Raw genomic sequence first — 10,098 nt, forward strand, 5'->3', positions numbered from 1 at the left:
CTCCAAGGGATCCACTAGGTCGGAATAGGGTAGGTTGGGAAAGACAATAAGTAATAAAATGTTAATTTAATAACAAAAAACAATAGTGATGCACCTAGTGGATGCCTTGGGGATAGCCAATGTATTCATGTATTGCTCCTCATTTTTTCAAGATGTTTGAGAAACATCTTAAAAAAATGTGGAGAAGTACATGACTCCTTATTATCTCCAAGGGATCCACTATGTCGGAATAAGGTAGGTTTGGAAATACCATAATGAATAAATGTTAATTTTATAACAAAAAACAACAGACATACATAATTTGAATTAGTTAATTAATTAATATTTTAATGTAGAATGGCCGAAACAAGTAATGACACAGGTGGTGGCTCCAAGAGAGGCAGGGGAGCTTATTACGATGCCAATATTGAGAAGGAGCTGGCCATAAAAAAAGTTAGTCATTTGAAAGTAGAGTTTGATAAAGAAACTGGAAAATCTATTCAAAAGTACGGCAAGTGGTTCAACAATTCCATGGCTCGTTATCTGCGTAGCACCGTACCCCCAACTACACTAGCTTGGGAACAAGTAAAACCAGCTGATATCGAAGTTATTCGAAAGAGACTATATGTAAGCATTCTTTAAACCTTTAATAACTCATTATTAAATATTTTGTCTATCTTCATAATATTTTAACAAATTCCAATTTTAATTGTGATTTTAGGAAAAATTCATTTATCCAGAAGACAATCCAGTAATCAACGATGTCATGGTAAGACAAATGCAAAAACATCTGACTGATTGGCGTCACGATGAAGAAACACTGGGTAGATGTTGGAGGAGAGGTGGACAATGAGAGAGCGAAGTCAAAACCTTTTGTGTCGATTACTTCTTCTGATTGGGCAATTCTGTGTGATTTTTGGGCTTCTGATTCTCACCAGGTATGCTGTAGATTTTACATTAATTTTTAATTATAAAATTACAATTTAGATTAATGAGTACTGTTTTCTTTTTGAAGCGTATATCGAAGAAAAATAAAGAAGCTCGAGCTAAAATGACCATACCAGGAGGACACGGTTCCAAATCCATCGTTGCCCATGTTTATGATCACGTAAATTATAATAACTTATATCCTTACATTTACGAAAATATTATAAATGTCACAATGTTTAAATAATTTGCTTTTTTAGATGGACCCATCTACTGGCCAGCTCCTGAGCATGATCGACACATTCGAGCACCTCCACAAGAAGAAGGATAAGTGGATTAGTGATGCAGCGACGACAAAACATGTAAGTTGCATAACCTTAACTAATTTATGATCATTTAACTTTAAAAAAGTTTAGTAAATAATTAATAAATATTAGTTATTAATTGGTTGTTGTCAATTAGTAATTATTTATTAATTATTAATTAAATTTTTAACAATGAAATCTTTATAATCTATGTGCCAATATTTTTATGATTAATGATTGTGGACTAAGATAAAAAAATAATGTAACTAATGTTGTCCCCGTATCAGGGAACTTGCGGGCTAAAGTAAATTTGGTCATGAAAATCCATTTCTGAATGAAAAACATGCAATTGTAGTTGATGTATATGTTTGGAGACGTAAATTCCCCATTAATGGAATTAACTGCACCTACCGTATATATCAATAATATCTTCATGATTTTCAATCAGAAATGGATTTTCATGACCAAATTTACTTTAGCCCACTTGCTCCCTGATACGGGAACAAAATTAATTACATTCTTTTTCAATCACGGGTCTGCAGTCATTAATGATAGGATGTTGGCAAATAGATAATAAAGTTATATTTTATATGTTGTTATATTAAAAATTTATAAGTTAGGTTTTCAAATAATGTTATATTGGAATTTGAAATACGTGCTTTTTATTGTGCAGAATGAGATGACCGAACGTCGAGCATTGCAGAGTACGGCCCCTGCATCATCTGCTGCTTCTTGTGTCAGCGATAATGTCGACGGTCATTTCCCGGCTGATATGGATATTGTCACGGATGTCCTTGGACCCCGCTCGCGTTATAAGAAAGGGTTTGGGGGGTTGCCTGGGTTGAAGGCAATTGGCGCAAAGAGGGCAGCATCTTCGTCAACTTCTCAAATGTCCGGGCAATTGCCACCTGAAGTGGACACCATTTTGCAGCAAAATTAGGACATTATGCTAGAAAATCAAAACCTAAAGAAGCATACGACTAAACTTGAGAGTCGTCAACGGCGTCAAGATCTCCTGCTTAGTGCTTTGTTGAAGCAGGTTGGTGAATTGGCTCCTGGTTTTACTGTTGACTTACCAGACCAGGATTCGGACGAGGACGATGATGCTGACGGGGGCGGGAATGATGAGGCGGGCAGTACTCATTTGTAGAACTTTTTTTCTATTTATTTAAAATTTAATTTATGAGACATTTATTTTACTAAATTACTTTTATATTTTCATGTTTGGTGGAGACAATAAATATTAATAGTTGTAATTTTTTATTTATTTATTTATAAAATTTTAATTTTAATTTTATTTCTAATTAAATAATATTACTAAAAAATTAAATAATTATTAATATATTAAAATTGAAAATTATTAATTAATATTAATATATTGAAAATAATATTAGTAATTTAATCAAAATTATTATTTTAAAAATACTTTTACCGGCGCAAAATTACGTCGGCAAAAAGTTTCAATCTTAACTTCACATATACACCATTACCGGCGTAAAAATGCGCCACTAAAAAAGTAAACTATTGTCGGCGCATTATTGCGCCGCTAAAAGTGTTTTCCACAATATCGTGACAGATTTTTTTACCGGCGTATCCATATTTTTTCCGGCGTATTTTTTCGTCGCCAAAAAAGGCCATTGCCGGCGCATTATATTTGCGTCGGAAAAAGTGAAATTAGCGACGGAGATACGACGCGATTCTTTGCTGGCGCAAAATTGCGTCGGCAAAAACTCCATGGGTTTTGTCGGCGCAAAACCATACTTTTGCCGGCGCAAATTTGTGCTGGCAAAAGTCCCCTCTTTTGTAGTATAATCTAGATAATGATAATGAATATATGAGAATATTGATAGTAAGTTTTGGTTTAGGGTTTGATATGATGCCACATTTGCAAGTACCATACAAATAGATCTTAGCATGTACTTTAGGGTTTTTATGTTGGATCTAATGTTGGAAATGTGCCCTGAAAGCATATGTAGAAGACATTGTTTTTTGAAATAAATAAATAAATTGAATTTGTTATGCATATATTTTATGGACTGTATTATTCTATGATAATGTTATGTAAATATCAGGATAATTCCTAAGTTCATATTTGTGATCTCAAACACGTATTGGTACGGGAGGATTGTGTTTGAGATAAATTAACTTGAATAGTTCGCAGTAAAATAAAGTTATGGAATCTTTAGATTAATTACTGCAAGTACGGTCTACTAGTATTATGAATACATGTGATCTAGATCCGGATCACTAGTGTGGTAGGACACTTTAGTGGATGTGCTTTATATATTAGAGAATATATAGAACTGGACCAGATATGTTTATTAATACTTAGTTAAGTACCGTTTCGAAGTATTAATTAAACATATCAACTGATGATCATATACAAATAGATCTTAATCCTGAAGTTACTATGAACTCCTGTTTATATTATATGAGTTCTTTGATTCACTTGTTAGGGTCTGTCAGAATGATCAGGCTAAAAACTTTTGTTTTGGGAACTCATTAATATAGATGGCTGGGGACATAGTATACAGATATGGAATCTATACCTTCTCGTAAGAGATTGAATGATGGTTCTCTTAAGGGTTGACTTTTGGGACTGAAAAGTTATTGAGCTCAAATTCATAATTTAGTTATGAATTAACCTTCACTAGTAGAGTCAATGGTACTTAAGGAAACAAGAGATAATTAAAAGGGTAAAACGGTAATTTTATTCCCGATTAATTATGAACCATTATTAGAGGGTCAAGTTGTATGCAATGATTATATCAATGGACACTTTATGTTCATAAAGTACTCAGCAAATGAAATGTCTATAATTACAAGAGTGCAGTCTCATATTTATAGTGGAATAATCATGAGATTAATAAATTAAGACTATTTAATTAAAGAGTTTAATTAATAATCTCAAATTTATTGGAGCTTGGAATTATAGGTCCATAGGTCCCCATAGCGGCTCTATCAACACTGTTCAAGGTAAGAGTTGATATGGAGGGAAAATAGTTTAAAGACATATTTAAGAAGAAATTTATTCTTCAGGCCAAATATGCAATTATATGATAATAGTGATTAATTAATTAATTACAAATTAGTTGTAGCTAACAAAATGAATTAATATTTAATTATTGTATAATTTTCGAAATTATATTAAATAATTAAATTAATTTTCGAAATTTAATTAAATAATTAATTAATTATAATTTTTGAAATTATAATAAATTAAATATTTATTTTCGAAAATTTTTGGATTTAATTAATTGGTAGAATTAATTAAATATCTTTATTTGAGTAGGAGTTAATGATGTGATAAGTTCAAATTGGATTTGAATTTAAAAGATTAATATTTATTCAAATAATTAATTATATTTGATAATTAATTAAAAAGATAATTATTTTGAATTCAAATTTGAATTAGTTATCAGCTTGTTAGATCTTATCTGACAAAGTAATTTGAATAAATAATTAAATAAAATTTGAAAAACCAATATCCTTAGAAATTAGGAAGCTACACGTTCACACACAGTCCAAGACTGTGTGTGGCGTGTAGGGCTAGTATTTTTCAGGGATGGGATTTTCAATTTTATTTATTTAATTAATTAATTAATGGATAATTCAAAATTTGGTTTTTGGATTTTTTCATTAATAGAATAATTAATTAATTAAAAAGTAAATTAAAAAATGATTACAGATTTATTTTTTAAATTTTGAATATTTTCTATTAAATATGACTGATCAGAAAATTATTTAGATAAGTGAAGAGAGTGAGACTACTCAGAACATTCCCTCTGTAAAAAAAATAAAACGATAGTTTTCTCTCCCTGAAAATAAAGAATCAATTCTCAGGCCCTATTCTCTTGATCTTATGAGTTGAGTACATCAAGTAGAATCACAAATAAACTATCATTCATTCTATAAGTGCCCACACATTTCTTGAGGTGTAGAGAACGCTTTGGAAGATCTTGGTGTGAGTACGTGGGAGCGGCTTGGATAGGAAGATCGTTCTAAATACGAAAAGATAGCAAGGACACTTGATAGGCTTCAAGAGGTATGATTCCTATTACTATCTTGCTTATGATTAATGGGTGTATATTAATGGATCCGCATATTTAAAGGTAGTTTAAATATGTTACAAAATTTTTTGTTATACACTGGGCCAACCATACCACCATTCCGCTGCGTATTAGGAAACTCGTTCCTAACATCTAAAACTTGGGAGTTTAAATCTTAAGCCTAGAGATTTGTATGAAAGGTCTTAGATCAAGATTATTTTTCTTAGACTATTTTGCTATGTTGTGATTTTCTTGTAAGATTTAGTATGTTATTGATCTATAGGATTTTAGCTTTTAAAGCGATCTCTCACAATGCGTGTTGCAAGGACTTGAGGTAAGGAAATTAAGTAGTTAGGTTTATGTTAGTATGAAATTTTAACTTTTTAGGTACAAGAAGGGCGGTGAGGTATGAAAATTTTAGGGCAGAGAGTTAACTACTCTAGATCTGTCCAACCTTTGGCACGGTTTGCCTGATATATATAAATTATCTCAACCCTTGGAACTTGACTGAATTGTTAATTGTAGATATGTTTAGTATTACACTATTTGTGATATAGTGAAGTAATATGTATGATAATTTATTAGCTTATGTTTATTGAAATATTAGTAAATGATTTATTGTACTTATATATTGTTGTATGCTATGAATGAATATATGATTTATGTTATGAAGTGTTGTGTGACATTTCCTTACCGGGCTTAAAAAGCTCACTCCTTTCATTATTTATGTATGCAGACAAGGGTAAGAATTAGGTTGCAAGATGACAGTTGAACCCAATCCAGAAGTGTGTGCATCTTGTGGGGGCCATATAACCGCTGGAACGATCTACTTTAGGGCACGCTTAAATATTTTGTTTTATGTTTGAACAATGATACTGTTTTTTTTATTATTGTTTTATCTTTTACAAATGTTTCATTTTGGATTCGACTTTTAAAGCTGGGTTCCTGTTTATGAACTTTTCATTATTTTAAGTAATAAATATTTATTTATCATTTTTATATATATGCGCTCGGTTTATGTTATATTCGAGAAAGTGGGGTGTTACAACACCTTACAATGCTCAACACTTTGGGATGTAGCATATTGCTATTAGTGTAATTTTATTAGGTACCGTGTAATGCCCTGGTTAGCCAAGACCGTTACACTGTGTGCTTTTAAATGGTGCTAGACTCTCTAATTGAGCCATTTGACCATAAATGTGTAACTAGAGGTAGTTAACAGGTCAAAGTTAAAAATTTTGGCCAAAGGAATATTTACTTTCATTAAAAGTTGAAGTCCGTACATGGGATCCCAAAATAAACATTTAAAAGTGTCATTTACAACTCAAAAAAGGTAGTTACAGCATTAGCCGGCCTAAGCGATAAAATTAGGGTTTAACCCTAGTTCCTCTGCAAATCCCCTGCTATGGTGGTCGAGCAAGATGCATATGTACACACTGCCACCAAAGCTCTCCAACTCATGGCTGGTCCAAGTTCCATTTTCCCTTACCTGCGCCACATAGCACCCGTGAGCCAAAGCTCAACAAGAAAACTTAAACATGCTCATAAGTAGTTAATAACATATTACAGAATCATAATCAGCATGCCTAGTAGTAATAACCCTACTTATGCATGCATTCAATCCAAATAAGTGACTATAGAGTCACACCAGGGTCTGTTTCCCTATATAAGTGACTGTAGAGTCACCCCAGGGCCCATTGCCCTAGGATAAGTGACTATAGCGTCACCTTGGGGCCCATTGCCCTATCTTTTATATAACCAGTCTTAGGGTTGCCCAAGCGTACCTGGCGCTTTATTTTCTAAGTGACCATAGGGTCGGTCAAGCGTATACCACGCTTCTGGATAGGCCTAACCATATCAGCCAGCGCTCAACGCACTATTGCCGCCCTTGAATTATAAGTCAAGCCTTTCGGCGAGCGCTCAACGCACTATTGCTGCCCTTAACTTATAAGTCAAGCCTTTCGACCAACGTTTAGCGCGTTACTGCCGCACTTGACTTATAAGTCAAGCCTTTCGGCCAATGCTCAGCGCGCTACTACCGCTGTTGACTTAAAAGTCAAGCCTTTCAATCAGACAATACAAACAAGCATAATTCATTTAACAATTATCCAGATACAGAGCATTCAACCATGCTTAATCAAACAATCACAAACATAATCATAATCATGCTCATTAACAGGGGCTCGAGCCCTAACCATAACCCAGGGTGCATTTTTCTTACATCTGGTCCAAGCACTGACTAAACAAAAATGATCCTCGAGCATTGATAACTCTACAAAATAGAGTTATTTTACCACTTTTTATGTGATAATTGTTGCTTAATTCTTGAGTTTTTAATTGATTTATTAAGTTTTTAAGTAATTTTGAATTTATTAGTCTTATTTTGATTTTATATATTTTTGTGTGTTTTTATAATTATTTTGTTGTAAAATATTGCAGTTAATTATTTGAATTATTGTTGTTTAGTTTGAGGTAAAAAAATGTTGTATCATTGAAATTAAATATAAATTAAGTTATAATTAATATTTTCAAAGAATTAAATTGATTTATTTTATAGTTGAAAATATTTTATTATGATTTATTTTATGTTTATTTTGTAGGGAATTTATTGTATTTGTGGGCTTTGAAAAGAAAAGAAAAGAAAATGTATAAAGCTGAAAAAAGAAAGAAAATGTCAATTTTCAAAAGCCATAAGCCTCATGGGCCCTGCCACCTTCTAGGCCCAACAGCCTCCAGGCCCAAGGAAGCCCACATCACCCATTTGGACACCAACAATCATCCTTCATTTATGATGAAGCCATGCACCACCAAAATGCCTCATGCACCAAGTCATCTCCCCAACGTGCACAGCCACCTGTCCCAAGCTCCTTCACCATTTTGCTTCCATCATATAACCAGCTTCCCAGCATGACCACACGCCTGCCCAAGCCAGCTCAATGCCCCAAGGCCCAAGCCTTCCAGGCCCACTGCCTTCTCCTCTGCCAACATCACAGCAAGCTCTCTCCAATCCGCCTCGCACCACAGCCGCCCAAATGAACCAAAGCAACCTCCTTGAGCCCAAAAAAATGCTTTTGTACCATTTGTCTCCTATGACAAAAATACCACATTTTTGACCTCACTTTCTACACTTTTTACCCCAAAACATAATTATTACACCCTATAATTTATCCCTATTTGCCATATTATAATTAATTAAATTAATTTAATCAATTTAATTCATTTGAATTGATTATTTTAATACCTTATTTTTTGCTATAAATAGGGAGTTTTGAATACCATTTAGGGGGTGCATGGAAAAAAGAGGTTACTATACCAAAAACTCTACATATTTCAAAACCTCTCTATTCTCTTCATCTTCTTCTTCTTTTTTGGTTATTTTCTATGTATTTTTAGAGGAAAAATTTGGGGGTTTCTCCTCCAAATTTTCCTATTTATGTTTGTAATTTTTAATGTATATTTGCTATTCTAGTTATGAGTTTCTAATCTTTTTAAGATTATTAAGGTGATGATGAAACAATATGTAACTAGATAGTATTTATTTTGTATGTTGATTTCCCATTTTGTGCAACAAAGTTTATGGAATTTTCTTCTTCAAATATCTTCTTTCATCTTAAATATCATGTATTTTGGATTGTTAGCATATATATACACTTTGTTCTTCATTAGTGCAAAAACATAATATTCTTTGTATAAGATGTGTCATTAAATTGTACACATCCATGCTTAGAACAAAAATATTATGTTTTGCCTTATAAATAATGTTCATTGATTTATTTGTCATTTCATTAAATTGATTTATACTAAATGCTTTGAAATTATAATTTTGAAAAGTGAAGAAAAATCCTATCTTTTTAGAAATAATTTGTGCTTAAAATTATAAATCTATTTGGAAAATGATAGTTTGATTTATTTTAACTATCACTAAAACATGGGAATCAATATACTTATAAATATTATTAAACTTACATTTTGTGGATTTTATTATCTTAATAATCTTTATTTTACTATCTTGATTTCTATCATTAATTTATGTTATATATATTGTCTTTAATTTCTTTATTATTATCTTTTATTTTATTTTTATTATACAAAAATCTCATCAATATTTGGAACTAGGTTAGAATTTATTAATTTTGATTTAAAATAGTTTTATTTTCAATTTTAGACAACTCCTTTGGGTTCGACCTCGTGCTTACACGAAAACTATTCTATAAATACGATTCGTGCGCTTGCGAGTATAAATTTTTAAACATACCCGTTTTTGGTCCATCAAGCATGATCCCCTTCCGAGCCCTAGCGATACCCTAGTGACAACCTTAATAGAGGATATCCATCAATATCGAGTAAATAAAGGCTTTTGGACCGAGTCCTATCCTTTGGGGCCTCGAATTCTACTAAACTAGGTAGTAGAACCCTTCCTGAGCCCTTAGGTTCGAGTCCCCGCAACTCAAAACCTCACTTGGCCATTCTTTCCCATTAGAGCTGTGACGCACCCCAAAGCAGAAAGCCCTGGCCCTGTTTCCGCAGGACACGCGTTGCGGCTTAGAAGAACCCCAAACGCCCCTGAGTTCATATGAGTCCAAGAACAGCGCCGCAGTGCAACCTCGCGAACTCAGATTTCCAACATTTCCTCTCTAGCCAAACCTCTCCAAATTCATCCCAAAGTTGTACCAAAGTCCCAATTAAGCCTAGGACTCTCAATAACACATCATAGACAACATATAAAACCCAGAAACCAAACCAAAACCTCACCACAACTCAAAATTCAATCCTTGAGTTCAAAACTCAAGAACACTCTAAAACCAAACCAGAAATTCATCAAAATAGGGTTTAAAACC

This window comes from Humulus lupulus, chromosome 9 (genome assembly GCF_963169125.1).
Source record: "Humulus lupulus chromosome 9, drHumLupu1.1, whole genome shotgun sequence".
Classification (NCBI taxonomy): Eukaryota; Viridiplantae; Streptophyta; class Magnoliopsida; order Rosales; family Cannabaceae; genus Humulus; species Humulus lupulus.